Below are 22,752 nucleotides of genomic sequence, written 5' to 3'. Positions count from 1 at the left end.
CCCGCCCCCCACCCTCCTCCGGTCTGGCACGGAGGGAGGGAGGGAGGGAGGGAAGGAGAGAGGAAGAGGGAGGGGAAAAGAACTAGAGAACTGATTGTGAATCCCATATTAGTCTAAATTTCATAAGGTATCTTAGCAGGCTGAAAATGAGGGAGCAGTTCCAACTTAAGTCCAAACCCCATCACTTAGCAAAATTTTTGTATTTGGAATCTAGCCTTTATTTTAGAAAAGCGTTTGTCTGATTGTCAGTGGCCTTTCATATTCTGGAGTATAATCTAAGCACAACAATAATAATAATCTTACATTAAAAATAACAAAATAGTTCTGACTGGACACTGCAGGGCATCTAAACTAACAAACAGTTTTCCATCTGTCATCCTTTTACTAAGATGACTGAAGGATGTGGCTGTAACTCAACATGAGTTAGCAGTGTCAGAATGGCATTTTCTATTAGAGGGGATTTCTGGGCCAAGGTATTACAGGAGAACAAAACTAGAATGTTGCTTTATCGTGTAAAACAATTCTCACTGGTGCTGTAGGTGACAGTTCAGCATTAACATAAATGCTAAATAAAAGCAGGGCACAGTGGAGAAGGGAAGTAAGTAGCTAATGATAAGACCCAAAGTCCTGGATGGAAAGCTTTTTCCTACTATATTCTTAGAGACATGTGAACTTCCAGCCTTCTCAGGCATTTGCAAACGAAGGAGGAATAATTTGGAAATACTACACAATTACCGGGAAACCAAGTAATCTAATACAGGCGCAGTATTTCTCAACTTGAACACTGTAAATTCCACACGGGATAATTATTGTGCAATAATCATTAGTGTGAAAATATCCTGGGTGTTGAAGAATTTACAAACACAATTGAGCTCCACCCATGAAATGTACAATTTGGTAGAACAAATCCTAACAATCAAAACTATTTCCAGATAGTTCCTGAGGTCTTCTGGGACAAAGTCAATGAAATTGTGAATGGGTTATAGAATGTAATGCTATCAGTTAGAAAGTTTCCATCCAGAAAAGAGTAAAAGGGGATTGGGGAAAACAACATAAGGAGGGAGAGACGAGAGGCCAAATATCTTGTTTTCTATCATTTACACAATGTTGATTTAAATCAATATATATTATATTGTGCATATGCAATTATGTTTATATATGCACATACAACTTTACAAAGAGAACACTTTGGAAATGGAGGAGATGGACCAGTGAAAGATAGGGAAGAGAGAAAAGGGAGGGTTGGCTGAGGGTGAATATGAGAAAAGTATAATGGTATATACATGTAAAAACGTAAGGTATCTCATTATCTAGTATGCAAAGTTAAAAAAATTCAAAATGATTATGCTAGTAGAAAGAAGGAAATTCCCTAGCTAACAGCTTGTGTAGGGGTTACATTACACTTTTAATGAATTATCTTAAAAGACTAAAAGTAAAGAGGATATTATTTTTCTATTTTCCATGAAGGTACACTTGTTTGTCTAGCCAAACAAGGAAAACTCTCTTAGTTCTTTTCATTATCCTTCTCCCATTTCTCCTCATAAATTTACTCAGCTATGGGTGACTAGAAGGACATTATAAAAATGACAGATTCTTCTGATCCATTTCAATACACTTACAAAACAGAAACAGATTTGAAAAACCTGGCCAATTATAAAACTATTATTTAATTTTTTTCAAAGGTAATGCGATGTAAGGTTCAGTTAGTAATGCACTTGTTATAGCATTAAGACCCGAGTTTCCATCCTGAAAATCCATGTTCAAATCAGGGAATTCTCTATAAACCCATTGCTGTTTTTCAAGATAGGATGTTACCAAGAGCTTGTTTGGCTAAATAGTTGAGCTCCCAGTTCAGTAAGAAACCCTGTTCCAAAATAAAATAAAATAAGGTGGAGAAAAAAATTAAAAAAGTTATCAAGTTTTGACTCTATCCTCCAAATGTGTGTGCCATTCTCTCTCTCTCTCTCTCTCTCTCTCTCTCTCTCTCTCTCTCTCTCTCTGTGTGTGTGTGTGTGTGTGTGTCTTTCTTTCTCAAATATATGTATACACCATTAAAAATAATATAATGTCTCTTAATTGATTTTTATCATGGTACTATGTTTCCTAGTTTTATCAGAAATAATAATTTGCCAGAAAGTTTCCCTAGTACTATATAGAACCTTTCTAAAATACAAACATGTACATATACACATTTAAATTAAGCAAAATGTAATGACCCTATACCATGTCACCAACTATGCTACAAGGTACTACAAGCTAACAAAGAAAAAGCCCAGAGTCTGGAATGTATTTGGGAAACATTTTTGTACTTGACTAGTGAATTGCCAAAGTACTGAAAGAATAAAGATTATTGCCATTGATCTAGGCTACACACCATAAAAACCCGATAAGTGAAGGCATCAAGTACTCGAGTCATAAAATATGGAAGTATTAACATGGTATTCACCTAGAAGCATCGGTCCTCTGTCTAGAGTTCATAGTTCTTGAAACTGCTATAAGCATTATCAAAATTAAAAAAAGTAATGATCAATGTTACTCATCTGTGAGAAAGTTATAGTAATGATCTACCTGGCTAGACATGCATACTGGTCCAATAGTAACATGACCATCCTGGGAGTAAGCAACATTTTCTCCTTATAATTAAGGCCCAATCTACATTAAAGACACACTTGGATCCATGGTCATAGTCAAGAATCTATGACTAGGTATGTCATAAGACCTACAGGGAAATTTACTACTATTACCCTGCTAAGGAGCATACTATTAAAAAAAGTCCAAATCACTTATCACTATATCCATAGATAGCTATCTCTCAACCCTCATCAGAGAAGGTTCTACTTGAAACAGATGGCAATTAACACAGAGATCCACAATTGTTAAGGGTCCAGAAAACAAGACACTGCATAATTTTCAGGCTTAATACAACTAAATAACACACCATCCTTCTAAGACTCATGACGGTAGGCAGGTAGAAAGATGATAAGAACCAGAGGTGATGAGGGAGGAAAAGTTAACAGTGTTTTCAGGAAACATTAGAACAGTTATATGAACTCATAGTGCCTATAACAACATGCATAAGATTTGGGAAAGCTCAAGCCAGACAAAACACCAGGAGAAAAATAGGATCTAAGTATAAAGTCCCATTCTCAGGCAAGATGGAACTTAAAAATGACAGTTCATGAGAATGAGAGTCGGTTTTCTTTAATGATGTGGTCCCTGTTACTTCAACCACGATCTAGTTACTTCAACTAAATCGTGGTTGAAGTAACCATACACTCAGTAATATATGGGTATCACAAATTAGAATTGATGGTTTTGAGAAAGCAAACAAACAAACAAACAACGACAAAGAAAACCAGTACATGAAGTTGGACAACTAAGGAATTGGAGGAACAGGTCTCTGGGAAGAGCTCAGAGAGTAGGGTGAATATGAACAAATTATGTGGCATGAAATTCTCAAGAAACTAATAAAACTATTGTTTTTAATGCATTTTTATTTTAAAATGACTAGATACTTGGCAAAATTGCATAATTATCATCAAATGAGTGAAATAAGTCACTTATAAAAATGTTTATTTAGCACACAATTATAGAACTTTATGACCAAGATTAAGTAGTTTAGTTTGGGGTACTTTGATGAAGGCATCAGATGGCAATGTCTAGTAGCCTATTTTGAAATAAATTGTTTACTTCATGAACCAGGAAACAGAGACTAAGAAGTGCTACAGTGTATGCCAAGAGCAGATTCCCTCCCATTAGGCTCCTCCCCTCAGAGGTTCTATTGCCTCTTACTAGTCACACCCAGGGAACTAAGCCTTTACACATTGGCTTTGAAGACACACATGTTCAAAAATCACCCAATGTTGTCAGTGTCAGCATCAGTTTCATGAAGACCTCTAAATCCCAGTTCAATTGTTGAAAGATAAAATTCTTGTACAATGACTCTTTCTCCAAATTATAATATTCCCGCCAGAAGGCAGAGGGAGTATCCTGAGACCCAAGAGATCATGAAAAATACCATGTGCCTCAAAGGGAGGAAACTTGGGAAATTCTCAAAGGCTTCTCCCAGCTCCACAGAAACACCAAGCAACTGCTGCAGAGATACTGAACAGTCCAAAGCTAAAAGGCAATGTCTCAGATCTATTCCTTCTTTGTAAGGTATGCAGAGTGTTCTAAGAAATTGGCCTCATAGTGTTGGGGAGGGCTTTTAAGTGATGGATGTGCATTCAAATCATTCCTGCCACTGTGAGTATCCTCACCCATACTCCTGAGAGTAACTCTCACTAGCTACTATGTAGGGCTTCAATGCAATCATTACTTTGGTGTTTCCTGAGTTCCATTTCTGGGGGAAGTGGTAGTCTGTATTATATCTCTTCAGCAAAAGTCATTCACACCACCATCATCACCATTGCTAGCATTCAAGTAAATGTCTTCAGTCTACCAGGAACTTTCACAAATGTGTTTTATATCATCAAATATTAAAGGGCTCTGGTCCAAAATATAGACACAACATAGCCCTGTTTTTGTTTCTTTTTTTCTTTTACATTTTGACTGATAAAGATCAGATTTTGTCCCACAAATAACCACAATCAGCAGTTAAAAATAAAGATTGCATTATAACAGAAAGAAAGGGGGGGGAGGGAGAGAGTGAGCGCTCCATTTTCATGCTGAAAATTTACACCTAAACTAAAAAAAAAAAAAAAAAAAAAAAAGAGCAAAAAGCTTGACAAGTTAAAGGCATTAACACATTTTCAAGTAACTTCTCAAGTGCAATTTTATTTTCCCCTGGCTCAGCATTTCATTTTTTATTGCTTCTATTAATCAAAGCCGAGCAGGCCTTAAGTCTCCAGTTCCTATTCCGGATTTTCCAACAATGGCTGTCTACCTCCCTCACTGTCCCTGGTGCTATCTCCCCTGGCCTCCATTGTTTTAACTTAGCCTTCTCTCTGCCCTGTTCTTTCAATCACCCCAATGCTGTCATCCTTTGAGAGCAGTGGCCATCAATTTCTGAAACCACAGAACAAGGACAAATGTTCAGACTGCCCCCAGGGAATTCACAGAATAATAAAGACCATTTAAGAAATGCCAGGAGAAATTGATTACTCCAAGAGTCAAAACAACCAGCTCAGATTGGAGAAGAACAACACCATTTAGTCATAGAATTGGTGAGAGAAAAGGGGGAAAAGACAACTACATTCATCTTGTTCTGCATTGTGTTTGGATATCAGAATTCTCAGAAGCTAAGAGACATTTAAGATGAGAAGAGCTGTAGAAAAGAACTCTCTCTGCAATTGAAATAAACATTGTAGGATGCTACTGATATGCAAAAAGATAACAAGATGATCTAAAATTAATATAGGAATGTGAGGACCTCTCGATTACTAAGTTTCCTGGCCAAAAATTATTATTTCACTGATGTAGAAAGCTGAGAATACAAAGCTCTTCTCTGTTTTATAATTTAAAGTATCTGCTAAGTACTTTAAGATTTAAACATTTCTGTAATCTGCCTTTCAAATTTTTGTAATTAGTTTGAGTGCCATTGTCTTACAAATCACCCCTTTATTTTCTTCTATAATAATGCTAAGATGGAAGCATCAGAAAACGAGAAATAAGATGATCTCTGTTTCTTGAAACCATCAAAAAATTCAATAAAATCAATATGTGGATCTCAAACATAATGGATCTTCCTTTTGTAGAATTCAAAAAAATATATTTTTTAAAGCTTGACATAGCAGAACACACTTGTAATCTCAGCACTATGTGGGTGGGTGCATGAGTATCAGAAGTCAGCCTGGGTTTCATGAGATGCTGTCTCAGAAAAATAAGAAAATGATAAGAAAGGAAGAAAGAAAGAAAGAAAAGAAAGAAAGAAAGAAAGAAAGGAAGGAAGGAAGGAAGGAAGGAAGGAAGGAAGGAAGGAAGGAAGGAAGGAAGACAAAAATGTGCATATTGTTTTGCTTTGTTCTAATCTTGATAGAGTTCAGATGTGACAGCATCATATCCTGTGTAAGATTTCCAGATAGCCATTAAGATGCACACAAACTACCTCTTTAGTAATTATCAGTATGTGGCCTGTAGACAAAACATAAGCCCAGTACACCAAATAGATCAAAGTATTTTTAAACATCATAAATTTCCAAAAATAATTTCTTCTCGTTCATTTCATGAATGCTGGATTAAAAAAAAAAAGCTAATTTTATGTCAATCACAAAACCTGCTGACAGGTGTCTCCATATGTTACAACAAGATCTCCTAGCCATGGGTCATTGCTTTGAAAGCAGCTAAAGAATGCTTGCGGGACTGTGACACAGCAAAAGGGCCCCTGGGATCTCACACAGTATCTCCTGACAGGTACAGAATTAACTCATGGCATCTTGGTATTTTCTAAACATGACAGCTCCCAGATCCATTGCCACTTATCACAGTGGGGGCTGGGGAGAAGAATTAACACATGCAATAAATAAATTCAACACAGTCTTATACGAGTCCTAGTGAGAATGTACTCAAAGAGAGTGTCTAAATGGTTAAAATTGCAAAAGGCTATAGCCAAATACATATACAGTAAGCAAACTAATTCTTTCAGAGGGTGGGGGGAGTTCCTGTAATTTTAATTTGCTCCCTTAGAATAATTTCCATACAGCCAATGAATAAAGTATTCAGCATAATACTTTGAAGAGTGCTTTATCTCTTCTTGAACTGGAACAAGAGTTTCAGTCAGGAGCTGAGGAAAGAGTTGGGATTCCCACTTCCTCCCCACCAGCACACACAGATTAGCTTACACAGTCCATGGCTCTCCCTAGCACAGTGAGACATACATGCACAAGCTCTATGCTTTATATTTATGTAGCATGCATGGATGTACACTCTATAAACTGAGATTGTTAACATTACACACTGCAGAAAGGAAGTTGATAGTGAAGGAAAGCAAAGCATTTGCACCAGGTAATAAATAAAGGTCTCACAAGCTTTCTTTATGACCTCAAGTCCAGTGTCATGGCAAAGAAGACAGAAGGAACCAGAAAGTATGGAAAAGGTGGAATAAATGAACTTGTAGGGAAAAACATGAAACAAATCAAGTATTTCTAGATTTTGAATTTTAAATATAAAATATGTTCTAAATGCTACCTTTGAAACGTATTTCCCAGCATAAGGAAAGAAATAAGTTATAAATACAATAAATATAAGAAATAAGCTATAAATACAATATGTTAATTTGGAAATAAAAGCAATTTAGAATTCTGAAAAAGATAAAAGTAACACCGGAAAATAAATTCAGTAGAGCCAAGGATAAGAAAACACAGAAGACTCAATGCTATGTCATTCTGTCTAGGACAAAATGAGATGCTCCAAATCCTGTATGCAAACAGAGACAGGAGTGCACTGTACCTTTACCATGTGATGACTATTTTTTCACTCCTGTTTCTTTTTTCTTTTTCTTTTTTTTTGCCCTTTACAATTGAGAATTCTGCATTTATATTTCACATCAGAATTCATTCATGATCCCAAGACCTATTAAGGTATATGGACACTGTTCAATTATGTAACATAGACTACCTTAATACATTATCTAATAATATTCTTCTATTCCCAAGAAGATGAACAATTTTTTAAGAACTATACACATCTAATGGATATAAGTTATATCCTACCTATACTGAAAAGGAAAGAATTTATGGGATGTACCATGAGTGAGGTATTATTGTCATTAGAGTCTCATAAGTAGCTAATTTAATCATGCTACTAATTATTCAGTTAGGCAGGTACTATAAATACTTGAAGTTTCCATAAATGTCCACATGGGTTCAGAGAATTCATTTCAACCAGCTGATAAATAAAATTTCTAGAAGTAAACCCTGACCATCTGACCTACACCCCACACTCTTAACTTCCATGCCTAAATGTGATAGGGTTCTTTCCTAGATCAGAGGCTTTCCTTGGCATCTCAATTCTTGCTATTGTCTCTTATGGAAGCCTCATGAACAAAGACTTGGAGCTAGAGGGATGCTTGTGACTTTGTAAGACAAAAAATGTCATCCCAGAAAGCTCCAGGATCCCTATGCTGTCCCTTGCTCCACACAAATCTGTGAAGGAGGGATGTTACAACTTAGCATTTTACCTACCCACTCTTAAAAGGCCAAGATTATTCAGGCAGTATATCTACAATATGTGTCTATCATCTTTATTATATAATTTAACATAATGGGATGCTAAATATTAATTATGATAATTGGTGTTACCAGAGCATTTGAAGATGTGAAGATGCTTGAGAACTGAAAGAAATAATGACTAGACCTAATTTTAGGGAAAAAAAAAACCAGAAACTGGTGATTCAGTCTTAGAATCCAATAGGTCTATAATCCAATTCTTCCCATTATTTATTTTTAAAGATGATTATTAAAAACAAATGACTCACATCCTGAGTTTCCACCTGTTAAATTGGCTTTGGGGATTAAATGAGATAGAATATTAAACCTAAGCAAATAATCTGGCATATAATATACAATCAAATATTAATATGAATAAAATTATGTTAAGTTACTCTTATTTCATTTAAGGCTATTTATATATATGTAGTTTTTATTCAATGTAAGAACTATTCCTTTGACTCAGAATAATGGCTTTTCTTCAATCTCATCAAATAAAGATTTCTCACAGTTGAAAGTAAAAGGTTTGTTAAGTCCTTCGTTCAACATTCTCAAGTATACGTGATAAGATAGACCACCAATACTTTGTCTACACTTTGTCCTTACAAGTCGACTTATCCCTTCCAGTGATCACTGAAAACCATCTGCTACCTTGCTTTGTAACCAAGTAGTGATATTTTGCTACAAATGACAAGATTGAGTCATTTCATATGACAAGTAAAACAATGCAGGAATCATTTTTCATAAAGAGGAAGAGATGTAGACAAAATATTTCCACTGATATCAGTTAATAAAAGCAAGCAAATGTATTGTGTACATTGAAAAGCATCCATGAACAAACAAAAAACAAATAGAGTATTTGCTTCTGTCCAGCAAATTGCTTTGTTTTATCAACCTGACAATGGAAGTCAGTTCAAGAAGTTGGAGTTTTAAATAAATAATTTAAAAAAATGTTTTAATAAAATTGTGAGCATGAACTACATAATGACAGTCAGAATAATGAAGAGTTTACCATTAAGCAGCTGTGTGAATTTAAATAATCATTATGCACTCACTAAAAGTAGCAGTTTTACCAATAGTAAATAGGTACATTAATATTAGCCCACAAGCTAGTATAAGAATTAAATACCAAACTAGGAAAGGAAAATACAGTTCTGGGAAGAGCAGCCATCCCTACTAAGACAATGACTTGCACAAATTGCTTTGTTACAAAAGGGAAGCATTGTTTCTTCCATTTTGAAATTGCTGAAGCCATATCATGAAGTCCACTAGAATAAGAAATAAAGATGCCACCAGAGTCACAGCAGAACATATAGAAAGGAGACAGAAAGTGTTAATAATGTTTCTTGCAAACAGCAGTTTGGGTCGATGATAGTGCAAATAAATCAGAGATATTTATTTATTGATTTCAACAGAGAAAACTGTACATTATAAGTTATGCTAAGAAATATCCCAATTGATTATGACTGGCACACTCCTGGAAATAGTCAAACTATCTGGTTTTTTTTAAAATTTTGAGCATTAAATTAGAATGCTTGGAAGCAAATTTCTGATTATAATGAAAAAAAATGAGTGGCTGCAAGTTATCAGCTTCCTTCTATCTCATTGGAGTAAAAACAATGAAATAATCAGTGAACACACCAGAAAACTGCAACATCTGCACCTAGAATGTTAATGACCTTGTAAAGCAATTCTTCATTTAACTGATTTGAATATTAGGCATATTTATCCTGCTTATCCAAAGATAGCTTTAGTCAGCTTATTGGTTTTGAATGTATTAGTTTTAACATGGTTTCTCTTAGTCAAATAGATTTAAGTTGAAATAATAAGATTCAAATACCATCCAGAGAGAGAGAGAGAGAAAGAAAGAGAGAGAGAGAGACAGAGAGACAGTGGGACAGAGAGAAAGAGGAGACAGAGACAGACAGACAGACAGACAGACAGACAGACAGACAGAGAGACAGAAACATACACACACAGAAACAGAGAGAAAGGCACAAAGGTTTTCAGAGAATACAGAAATCTTGTTTTTGTCTTATCTGTTTTACACAGTCTACTCAGAGGAAGCAAGACTCAGGAAGTAATCAATGAGCTGAGACATGGGAAGATGAATTGTCCGGTTAAGAAAAAAAAAGGCAGTGAAACCCATAGCTAGGCACATCTGGAAGGTTTATCATTAGAAGACTAGAAAGAGAATGCAGATTAAATGAGATCTGTGACTGAGGAGGTAGTGTATTGAAGGGTAATTTGTTCAGAATTGAGTCAACAAGTTATTGGGTACAAGTCTCTCATTCTTTTGGTGATAAGTAAAGACCTTACCTTTATCAAAGAGAAATGGATGATCACATTTTAATGATCATTTAGTGTGCAGAACAGAACTGTAGCAAGATTTGTATTTTAGAAAGTATTCTCTAGGCAAAGGGTGGAAACTACCAGACTAGAGTGGACAAGGAGCATATCTATGCCCACAGCTAAATCTGTTGAATGCTGACTGTTTGTCTTCTGTCTTATTTTTATATAAACCAAGGGCTATTATAATATGAAAACAAGAAGCATTTATATTAGATGTTTTTGGTTATAATGTGAAATCTCCCAACAGGATCATGTGTTTGAGCATCTGCACCCTAGAGGATGATTCTGGATTGGGAAGTTGTGGAGGACCCTAGACAGGTGCCTACCTGGTAGAAGTGGGTCACTGAGGAAAGATCTAGAAATGTATACCCACTTCATTGTCTAGCTTAAATTCTCTACTTCCTAGTCACATCAGTGGGGCCAGATGCTTTAAACTCCTGCCAAGACAGTCTGCCATGTTCTTTCACCATGCCTCTCCTTCACAGCAGACTAAAACCATGAGTCAAAGTAAATCCATCTTTCCTTAAGTTGGTTCTGTTGGGCATTTACCCAAAGCAATAAGAAAAGCAACTAATGCCTATATGACTAAATCTTCTGTTAAAGAATTCATAAAACAAACAAACAAACAAACAAACAAACAAACTAAATCTTCTGTTAAAGAATTCATAAAACAAACAAACAAACAAACAAACAATAATTTCATATTTCTTCATCACCATCCAGGTGCTTCTGATTTCACAATATATTTACTTTTGTCCTTACTCAAGAAGAGAGACAGAGAAAGAAAAATGTGGATATACTAAATTCAGCTTCAAGCAACTATTGATGAGACCTAATGGTAAAGCAATAAAAGTCTTTAGAAACCAGGTAATGAATAAGATTAAAGGAGATAATCCAGAGGCTAAGGGGAAGATGATTACACTTGGGAGTGACAATTATGGCTACAGAATTAAAGAGCTTAAGTATTTATGAGGGAAAAGAAAAAGAACAGTTAAGCTAAGCCATATCGATCCAGGTATTTGGATGAGGAAACTTATTTTGGCCTGGAATAAGCAAAGTATCTTCAGAGGATGTAATAAAGCGGTCAGGAGATGGCCAAATTATTCTGGTCATGGAATCCATACTGAAAACTTCTAGTTATGTGATGTGTTTACTTAGCAATGGAAATGAGAACAGACAGTGTAGTTTGGTTTCGTAAGGAACTTAATTTATTCCCATCCTCACTGTTCCTTAACACTGGGTTAACTTCCCACACTCCCAGGTTTCCCTAAGCCTTTGGTTCATTGGAACAACTGTGTACCAGATACTCACAGAGCTGTACCTGGTTATAAACCACGGTCTGAAAGTACCACATAAAAGGATGTTTCCTGAACCACGTGATATGCAACAGTTTCATCCAAATTGAAATGAAACATTCCCTCCAGGAAAGAGAATGAATGCCCAGGAAACAAACTAAGCAGTCTAGGAAAGCTGAAATCTGCAGGATTCACAAGGCCTGTCCGCAGGGTTACAGAAATAACACACAACTGGTAGGGCAGTGTAGCCTCTCCAGCTTTCAGAGCTGCAGAAGGATCCTGAGTTGCAGCATCTGTAAATTATCACTCAGACTAGAGTGGGTTTTCAGTCACAGAGCTGCTTTAGAGTCCCTCATGATCCTGTAACTGTCTCCTCAGCCTTACTCCTTCCTGTAAGTCACCTCAAAACATTCCGGTTTGCCAAGCTGGAATACAGTGGAGTCAGGTTGTGTCTTCCCTCATTTACATGGGGACAGAGGCATTTGTTCATCTCTCCAGGAAAAGCTACACAATGTCATCCCATTGAAAATAATCAATGTCCTGGTTTTCATTATTTACTGAGAAAGATTGTCATTTGATGTTTTTTTAATCTTTTGATTTATACCCCCCAACACACAATGTAACCATTGTATGTTGGGGGATATAAATCAAAAGACTAAAAATAGAATTTTAATAGGGAAAGAATTTGGTCATTTTCACTTCTATGTCCCCTGCATGACCAAATGCATAGAAATCACAGGAATTTAAAGAGTGTTGGGGGAAAGCAAGATAGGATGAATGAAGGATGAATATTGTTGAGATAAGTACACGTCAAACTGTCATTTTTAGGGTTACATTTGAAACTTTTACTAGAACGTCTGTGGATAACTGCTTTGACCTCTGTGCACATAAACTCTTCCCTAGTATTGATATTTCTTTGTTATGACTGTAGTAGCTTCCTAGTATTCTGAGTGATAAGACATCAAACAATTTTTGCTTTAGGCTTCTTCCCACTGAAAGAGTCTTAGCTAAAACATTAACTAACTGCTTAAATACCCACGGGCAGACACTAAGTCTAATTCTTTTGTTTTTTTTGTTTTTTGTTTTTGTTTTTTTAAATTTTCACAGAAGCAAAATACATTATTTGTAAAGTATGACATTTTATTCTTGAGCAAAGTCTAAGATGTAATGATACATGTTTAATAAAATAACACTTAAAATTTATTACAAGCAAAATACATTATTTTGTAAAGAAGGGCATTTTATTCTTGAGCAAAGTCTAAGATGTAATGATAAGTGTTTAATAAAACTATGCTTGAAATTTATGAAGCATAAATGTATTTACACTATTAAAAAATAATGTAAGAGGCAGAAAGATAGCTCATTGTGAGAAAATGTATACTGTCAATCTGATGACTTCAATTTAACCTCTGGAACCTACACACTGGAAGGAGAGAATCAATTGTCACAGCTTGTCTTCTGACCTCCAAATATGCCATGGCATATGCACTCATGCCCCTCATTGCACACATAGTACATAGAGAAACAAACAAATAAATAAATAAAATAAAAATATTTTAAAGGAATATATCCAAATTACCAAATCTAAAACTTGGAAGAAAGCTCTATCTATATTCTATGCAAACACAGCAAAGAACTGCACAATAATATGGTCAGCATAAACAAAACATGAAGATGTTTGCTCTGTAGCTAAGAGTTGGAAAAAGACAACAGGGTCCATACCAATGACTAAGAAAAGACAATGGTAAAAAGGTAAACCGTCATACCACTGAATGTAAACATTGAGAAGTTTTAACTAAACAAGATCCCACTATTATCTATCACAATTCCATGTACTATTGTATAAATATCATGGTTTTAATCACAACAGCAACATGACAGTCAAGCACACAGTGACCATGTAAATGGTTTAATTAATAGCTAAATGGTGTGTATTCATAACATTAGTAGGGTCATTCATATGTTCTGTTCAGAAATAGAAGAATCTTAAATGCTGAAACCCCAGTACACTGTGGGAAATGTCTATTCCCATGACTTCACAGCCTGCATGTATCAAAACACTGTTTTATCACAATGCAGCTTTTAATAGCTAGAAATATGACTACCAAGTAGGAATCTCACAAAAACATGATCTCCTCTCAACATAAAAGATGGCTTTTCATAAGAGTGCTTCAGACACAGCACACATATTAAATGGAAGAATGACAACGCTTCCCAGCACACAGTCCTCTGCCTACATTTATCAGCATTCACTTTGATTTCCTGTTCCTCTCTGCAGCCTCTCTGAAGCTATTTGTGAGATAACCATATTACACATTTCCTGATTTCCAAAGCTTAGAATGAAAATGTCCACATTCTCTGCTTTGTGTCCCTGGCTTTCTATTACTGCTAAGGTCCATTCCATTTACAAGTTGTTGGCAGTTTTCCCTGAGCCTCACAAATGAAGACTCTCAATACGCAACCCCCTTCATTTTCTCTTTTGAGAACCTCTATGTCTGTAGGTTAAGGGATAACTGTAAGAGTAGACCTAGCAAAGGCATTTCATAACTATTTCTCCATATAACATTAGAAATAAGCCCTTTGACAATTAGCTGGAAATATGAGTTATTACAAAATCTTTATTATATAATTCTACTGTTACATATTAGCAATAAGTCCTAGGAGCTACTACATGTTCCTCACTGGCCATTTCATTTAAAGTCTCCGTAGTATAAAAAGTAGAAACATGTGTTGTCATTTACAGGTGATATGAAAATCAAAGTAAAAACAAGTCACCCAAATTCAGAGATTGATTTGGGGGTTGTGAGAAATTGCCTTTATTTTCCCACATTCCTTGAGGGATTCTTAGAAAATGATACTTATGCCAAAGTATGAATTATTTTGATTAGACTGCAGAGGTAGTCCTGATTCCTTCCAGTGGACAGGATTTAAAACGGACTCTTTGACATCTTCCACCAAAGAGATGGCATCTCTTCTCTTTTCAAACATTCAATTTGGCATTAATAGTCAAAATAATATAATAATAACAGCAATAACAACAATAGTAATAATAACAATAATAATAGAAAATAAAATAGGCCATGAAGTTTAAAAAGAGTAAGAGGGGTCATGGGAAGGCTTAGAAGAAAGAAACACAAAGGAAATTGTAGTTATATTTTCATTAAGGTAAAAATGTACTAAGAAAAAAGAAATTTGAAAAAAATGCCACCTCTTCCTAATTCTCTTAAGGGGCTTTCTCTAAAGGAGACACACAGTAAAAGATGAAATTTGACTACCCTGAGATTTCATTAAGAAGTCATAGCAAGAACCTACGGTCAGAAGACCCTGTTGACCTCCCACCTAAGAGCAAGCATCTGTTGCCAATCACAGATTGTTGTTCAATCGCTTTGAACATATTCTAGTTAAGAAAAACCCTTGTTGCCTGTCCTCTATCCACCATCACAACTGTGAGCACATTAAAAATGCCTACCAAGAAGTGCTCTCATTCTTAGCTCTCAAAGTCCTGGGTAGTATGTTGGTCTCTGGATTCTGCCTTCTAATCCCCCAGTCTACAAAATGGCTAGAAAAAAAAAAAAAGAACATAGGGTCTAATTCTGCCACAATAAAACAGAAAGCATTTAGACTGATCCAGTCTAACTTTCACGAGTAAAACAGGAGTCCAAATGTTTTTATCTTTCCACATCTTTTTAAAAAATTCTTCTTCCCCATTTCTTTACAGTATCTCATTATTCCAGAAGACTGATAATGTGATGTACTCAATCTAATTTGAAATGCCCTCTTTCCTCATTTTTGGCCAAGCCTGTAAGTGGAAAAAAAATGAAGTGAGGAAAGGAAGGTATTCTTTTTCAAGAGAGAATTCAGTCAACACAAGCTCTTCTAACCCAGATCTTGTATTGAATAACCTCCAGTCCTAACTCCTGCAGCTCCTGTTGTCACTACTGTCTTTTGCTACTGCTACACCATAGTCTGTTTTGTCCCAGCATGGGTCAAATGTCAGCATGCCAGTTCTATCTCAGCTACTTAATATGAAATGTGTGTGATCTAAAGAACATGCTTATATACCTGAGGAATCGAAATTTTATAAAGGAAATCTGGGTTTCCCCACAGCTCATCTTACCCCTGGTTCCGCAGTGTTCTCATATCTATCCAACACTAGTGGACAAATAAGTGGATACATTTCATTATTAATTTATTTAACCCAAAAGTTCACATACATCTCTCATTTGCAATAGTTGTTTGTAAATCTAAAAAACTTTTCCTATACCAATTGACTTTTAGAGGTCAAAAACAGAAATGCACTGAGAGTGAAATTCTGGCTGTGCATTCAACATAAAAAGCTAAAGCATTTTAACTAACTATTCTCCCCAATTTTACCTTCTGTTCTTGAAATGCGCAAGACTGGTGACTGAGGACACATTTCAGGGAGTTGAAACTTTTCAAATCTTAAGCCCCTAAGGATAGATTCTAGCCTTACTTTTAGTATTTTTATTTCACTGTGTAGCGAGTATCTGTCTCTAGTTGACAGGTGGAAAATAAAAGCAACAGCTAGAATAAACAAAGCCTCATTCAATATCCTTTTGCCAGATCTTTCTAGTTCTCAAGAGGTCTAGAGCTAGTCTTTTGGCTATTCCTGAATCAATTCTTTTTACACATTTCATTCTGGAATACTAGAAAATGAGAATTCTTTATTTCTTAAACCCAACTCCTAATAAGTAGGAAGTAATTTGAAGGACAACTTAAAAATTCCAAATATTTCTATTTCTTTTATATGTGCCCATAGGACTATAAGACATCAGTCAAATTGTCTAGTTATTAACTTTGAAAGATATATTTAAGAGCTGTATGATAATCCATAAATAATGAAGAAATATATATTATTGCAAATATGAAATTTAATTCAAAATATAATGACATCACAATCTAGTAACCACTTAACCCATTTTTCCTTTTAATTGTTAATATTTCTAGAAAACTAATATTATTCTGAATTATTTTACTCACTGCTTAATATAAAGGAATATAAACTGTAAAGAGCTTGAGAAATCTATAACCATTTTCATACAATTCATTGTATCTACCAATATTTTTGGAGTAGTACTAAACAGACTATGTAATGCTGGGTATAAATATGAATTCAATAAACTACCAAATGGGGCTAAAAGCCCAAACTACAAACAAGGATGTAATAGCAAAGCAAAGTTTTATAGAAAACGATACCAGTTCGAATTGACAGAGGACAGATCAAACTCAATGTTTAAAGTGAAAAGATTCATGTATATGAAGTTTCATGATATCTTTAGTAAAATGCAGGGCCTGAAAATATGACTTAGTGGTCAATATTACTTTCTGTTATTTCAAGAGGACCTGAGTCAAGTTCCCAGAACTTATGCTGGGTGGTTTTTAAACTCTTATAACTGATTTCAAAAGGATCCAACACTTGAGTTTCTAAACATGTCCACAACTCCCTCCACCCGCCTGCCTCTCTCTCTCTCTCTCTCTCTCTCTCACACACACACACACACACACACACACACGCACACACACACACACAAACACTACATATACATATTTTATGGAAAAGAAAATGTAGTTATTGGCCAAGAAATGATGCAACCAGGGCAAACACTTATTTCACAAACATGACAGCCTGACTAAAGAATCCACAGCACGCATATAAACAGCCATGTGTGTCTTCTGAGAATGTTATCTCAGAGCCGTGAGATTCAGAGACAGGAGGATAACAGGGCTTTTTGGCTGAAAACCTAGATACAGGTAAAATAAGAGACCAAGTATAAAAGAAATAAGACAGAAAGTGATAGTTATTCGACTTCTGCACATATACGTACACACATATATGCCCACTACACACACACACACACACACACACACGGGAGAGGTGAGTGGCAGTAGTCAGGATTCTGCATGAGCTTTTCGTCTTATCTTGGAGAATGGTTCATATCATGAACCTATTTTCTTCAAAAAAAAATACCTCAAGGAGAAAGTTTGTTGTAAAATAATTAATATTTTCTTTCTTTTTCTTTTCTTTTTTTTTTTTTTTACAAAAATGGAGTTGTGAAATTAATGGCAAATTAGCTTTGTCACCGAGATACACACAAAGTATAATTATATATTAATGCTAAAATCAGTGAAGATCAAGACATGATATATACAATGATTTTATATATTACAAAAAGAAAATTTCACAAATTATATTTTAATTTTAATTTTGAGCCTCTATTAGAACAAAACAAACACTTAGTTTTAAGATAATTGTGACTAGAAACTTCACAGTGTTAAAATTTCTGAAAAAGAGAATATAATGAAGTAAAATATGAACATAAAATAGAGAAAAATTAATAATCTCAGTGCCCCCCCAAGGTCTAAACCACCTCATATTTGCTAATTAGTATTTTATGCAAAATAAGTTACTACTAGAGCAAGAAAGAAATTCTCATTAAATTCTGTGCCTGGCAGTCACCAGGGGAAGATGCTGAAGCACATTTTATTATAATTCTGAACAGAGCTCTTGCCACTTAACACTGCCTTAACCTAAAAGGTATCACATGTTTGTTTAATTATTCAGTAGACATTTATTAAGATCCTTCTATGTCGCATAAAAGCATATACAATAAATATAGCAGTAAAAACATACACAATAATTATAGCAGAGAATCTTTCTTTCCCTCTGTGAAATATAAAATGTGTTCTGGAAGTAACAAATGGATGCAAGGAACCAGCTATAGCAGTCCAAACAGCAATGAGAACAAACCACACAGGTGGATGATGCATAGTCGCTGACATCTGCGTGGCAGAAGACTTGATTCCTAACACTTGAGGTGTAGTTATTAAAGATGTCTACTGGGTCCTCAGATGATCTGGACATGGTATAATGATATGACGTATAAATATGTCATGGGGTGTCCTGATACAGTTGAAAGTTCTTCCTAGCTGACTTAGAAAACATCCATCCTCACTTCCTGAGAGCTTTGTCCATCCACAGTATGCCATCATTGTTTAAAAGCTTTACTATACTGCTATTGCTTTAACTGTTAGAAGCTCAGTTCTCATCTCATCCTGACCCTTTTGAATCAACACAACAGTGTCATACTCAGGTTTCTATATACCAAAGTTCTGCCAAGCACGAGCCTTGGCTTGGAGAGGTGGTCCTGAGAAAGGGGTATTTGGGAGCAGCAGAGGAAACAACTCTAAGTCAATGACGGGGTTGAAGCTAATAGCTCTGTAGTCTGTAGAGAAGTTCCTCTAGATAGGTATTTGCTTGAGATAGTTTTCTGCTTGAGACAGCTCTCTGCTTGAACATTCCTCAGACCACAGGGAAGGGAACCCACCTGTGGGTGAGAAAGGCCCAGAGCACTTAGATACATCTCGTAGGATGGACCAATCCTTGCCATTTACAGACAAGGGAGGTCCTTGCCACCACATTCCCCAAAGACCAATCAGTTTAAAAGTCACACTGTTCCGCCAATCATATTGTGCCTAGTCACTGTTTCTCTAGTCCACCCCTTAAACTGTATAGAAACTGTTCTTAGCTCCAACTCGGGTTCTCTTCTTGCTTGCCTGCAAGGGAACCCCAGTGCACTGGTTTTTATCAATTCTTCAATAAGCCTCATGTTATTGCAGCGAATTCCATCCATGAGTGTTTCTGGGGGAGCGTGTCCCCAGATATTTAGATCTTAGAGTCCAACATCCCTAGGTAGCTCACTAGATGGCTCTTGAGTTTTTTGACCAAAGTCAGAAAACCTGCCAGAAAATTTCCAAAAAAGCTATGTTACCTCTCTAGTTAGCTCTCTCTAGTTAGCTCTCCTAGGTTACTCAGCTCTTGCCAACTAAAGCCCAGCCTTTTATTTACATATCAATTCTGTCAGTTACCCTAGGTTCCCTTTTGATTAACCCATGAATCAGCATTTTATGACCTTAGGTTCCTGATTCTTAGAAAAGGAGAGCAAGCATAGTTTTTTACATAGTAAATGAATTCAGAGATCTGCTTGCCTTTGGAAGCACAAACCTAGCTGGGTGGAATCCTACTCTGAGATCACCACTCCCACCACACCTATCCTGAAACTTGTTCTGTTCCAGGCTGACCTAGAACTCACAAATCTGCCTGCCATAGTAAGCACAGATACTAAGTTTATCTGGTGGGCATCTTGCCCTGGCATCACCACTCTCTACATCTCATTATCTCCTTCCTTAATATCTTTCTGCCAAGCTGGCCTTATAGAGTAGCTGCCCCTGTTATATAAGTCTGTGAATCCACTCATAAAATGGACATTGCATCCTTATATTTTCATAGTTGAGAAATCCCATAAAGGACAGCCCTTACACTAATTTATATATGTTTGAACGCATGTTTTCTGAGTTTTTTCTCATAGCCATAAGGACTACCCTGAGGGTCACAGTGTTACAGAGACACATTCGTGTTTCTCAGAATAATACTGTCTCTGATTACCATGGAGTCATTAAGGTATGCACAGAAAGGACAGACAGTCCCCTGTAGGAGGAACATAAAGGAAAATATGTACAGCATCATATAAATAAGCCTACACCTAGGAATTGTGAACACTTGTGGAGGTCCATGACATGCTGGTTTTGCTCCAGATGTGGGAATCTTGTCATGCTGTCCCTTGTAAGGTCTATGATTATGTTCCTGGCACCAAGGCCAGATCTTTAAACTTCTGTAGGATTTTAAGAACATTTGTGGCATCAATTTAACTCATGGAGAAAACTGTAAAGGGACATGAGTTCCTTTATGGTTTCTACCAACTTCATATAAATTTATATTCGATGTAATAATAGAAGACCTACTATGTAGATAGATAGAGCTCCAAGTTCTTAGTTAGCTGTTACAATTGAATACCGCTTACTCCATGGGAATTGTTACAAAAATGTGCCTTCATTTGCAACATACCAGAATTACTCCTGTAAGCTCTAATCACTGCTAAGCAAAGAAAAGAAGATTTGAGCTAAGACTGCTGTAACTATGGAAGCAAATCTACACTAAGTCACATGATACTCAGTACAAGTTTATGCTTCATTGAGGACAATGTAAACAAATATGACCTCTATAATAATCTCTGAGAGAGGACCACAAGAATACCAATTATGAGAGCAAGTGGCATAGTCAAACAGCACCATTTTAAAAAACCAAGTATCCTCTTTGTCTCCTCACGGAATGATTGGTTTGTTATTGGTTTGTTAGAAGGCATGTTGCTGTCCCCAATCTTGATGTAGCTTAAAGTGTTTTGAACACTGAAAATCTGTGCTATCTTTGAAGATTATTAGGCAGTTTATTCCAATTCATTATCTCTTACCCAAAATGATTACCTTCCTCAGAATCCATTAAGTCTAAAATCCTTAAAATAGCAACTCTTTGATGTTCCTATTTCAATATGAAAACTATTGGCCCTAACATCGTATCATCATACCTCATAACACAGTCTTTGCATGAACGTATAGAATTCTACAAGCATAACAGGTGAAAACTTCATATCTTCCCTCACTGGGGCTTTAAAGTAACAGAAAGCAGAACTTGCATTTTCCCCATAATCTTCAGTCATATTCTAGTGAAGAACATGGTGTGTTCATTAATTGGGAAAGTTTCTTTAATTAGTAATGATGAGTAAGTCACATGACACTTCATACTGTATGGTATTTGGGTGACATCTTAGAAATTTCAAAGGAAACTTTCACTGAACACTTGCTATGTTTTCTAAGGACCCAAATGTCATAACCCAGTGATTTAAGCACATATCAGTCTATCAGGAAAGTCGTCTTTGTTTTATAAGAAAGCTAACTGAGACACAGAGATGTTAGGTACTTTGCCTGAGTTAACACAGTTGGCAAGTAATGGGAGATACAATATAAACTTCATCTATTTATTTTCATGCCTACTCTCTTACTCCTGTGCAATACTAGCTCTTAATTACACAAATTACAGCATTCATATAACAGATAGACACAACACTCAGAACACAGAAGATTTCAATTATAAACTGTGGTCACGTTAGTAACACTAGTAATGCTGGAGGCATAAAGATTAGAAAATTCAAATGCCCCAGTTTCTTAATGGATCTGGTCATTAGCCTTTCTTATTTGGAGTGTGTAGCTAGCTATCTGTGGCTCCTTCTTAATGTTTAAAACTAAAGGATTTCAATACTGTCATGACCGCTGACCAGAAAGCACTGACTAGAAAGGAATGTTTACACAGTGTGGAAAGATGTCTCATTCACTAAGCACGCTGGTCTTTTATGCAAAATATCTATTGTGAAAAGAGACAGAAGGCCTTTGTTTTCAAAAATGACACATTTCTCCAACTACCCAAAGACTACTTCTTAATCAGAATGTTCTTTGTTAAAAGGCCAAGGATCTTCCATTCTGATTTAGATTATAATGATGGTCCTCAAACTTCCCAACAATACTCAGACTCTGAGGATGGCCAAAATAGAAGAGGGTGGGGGACAGATTTCCTTGGGTTTTACAGTCTGTGTTTGAAACACAGTAGGCCTAATTATATATGTATGCCAAGCATAAAAGATTTAGAACAGGGGCATTTTGTTTGGCAGTCCTATTATTTCTTAAAGAAAACAGTTGTTAACAAAAGTATTCTCATGGTTTTTACTTTAAAGTGTGGCTTTCAGAACTGCTTTGAAAAATGTATGACCTTCTTATTGCTGAATTATCCTACTGCAATGCAAACTAAGAGATTTACAAGCTCCTCTTTAAAATTAGACTCTGGCCTAGTAAAAAGACCAATAAAAGTCATAGCTATGAAGGGGTATCCTTTATTGTGTGGGTTTGCTTTAAAATTGGTGCATAAATAAATAATTTATTTGTTCCCTTCACGTGGCAATGGATTTAGTGCCATTTGAACAGTGTACATAAATGCACATAAAAGATTCACTCAGGTCATTTAACTACAAAGTGGTTATGCCTACAATAAAGTTTGA

General features: G+C 35.8%; 1 protein-coding gene, 1 non-coding gene and 1 pseudogene across 2 annotated transcripts in view; 1 reads left to right on the top strand and 2 right to left on the bottom strand.

The window, feature by feature from the left end:
- Positions 1–22,752, bottom strand: part of Chl1 (cell adhesion molecule L1 like) — a 148,085-nt gene that overhangs the window by 104,063 nt on the left and 21,270 nt on the right. The window lies entirely within an intron of this gene.
- LOC114625746 lies at positions 19,522–19,583 on the bottom strand. Its single transcript, XR_003712121.1, has one exon. It is a non-coding gene; the product is annotated as a U7 small nuclear RNA (small nuclear RNA).
- Positions 20,154–22,752, top strand: part of LOC114625660 — a 32,434-nt pseudogene continuing 29,835 nt past the window's right edge.

This window comes from Grammomys surdaster, unplaced genomic scaffold (genome assembly GCF_004785775.1).
Source record: "Grammomys surdaster isolate TR1022 unplaced genomic scaffold, NIH_TR_1.0 220, whole genome shotgun sequence".
In the NCBI taxonomy this organism is placed as follows: Eukaryota; Metazoa; Chordata; class Mammalia; order Rodentia; family Muridae; genus Grammomys; species Grammomys surdaster.
Note: the sequence above shows the minus strand (reverse complement) of the source record. Positions and strands in the feature narration are given on the sequence as shown.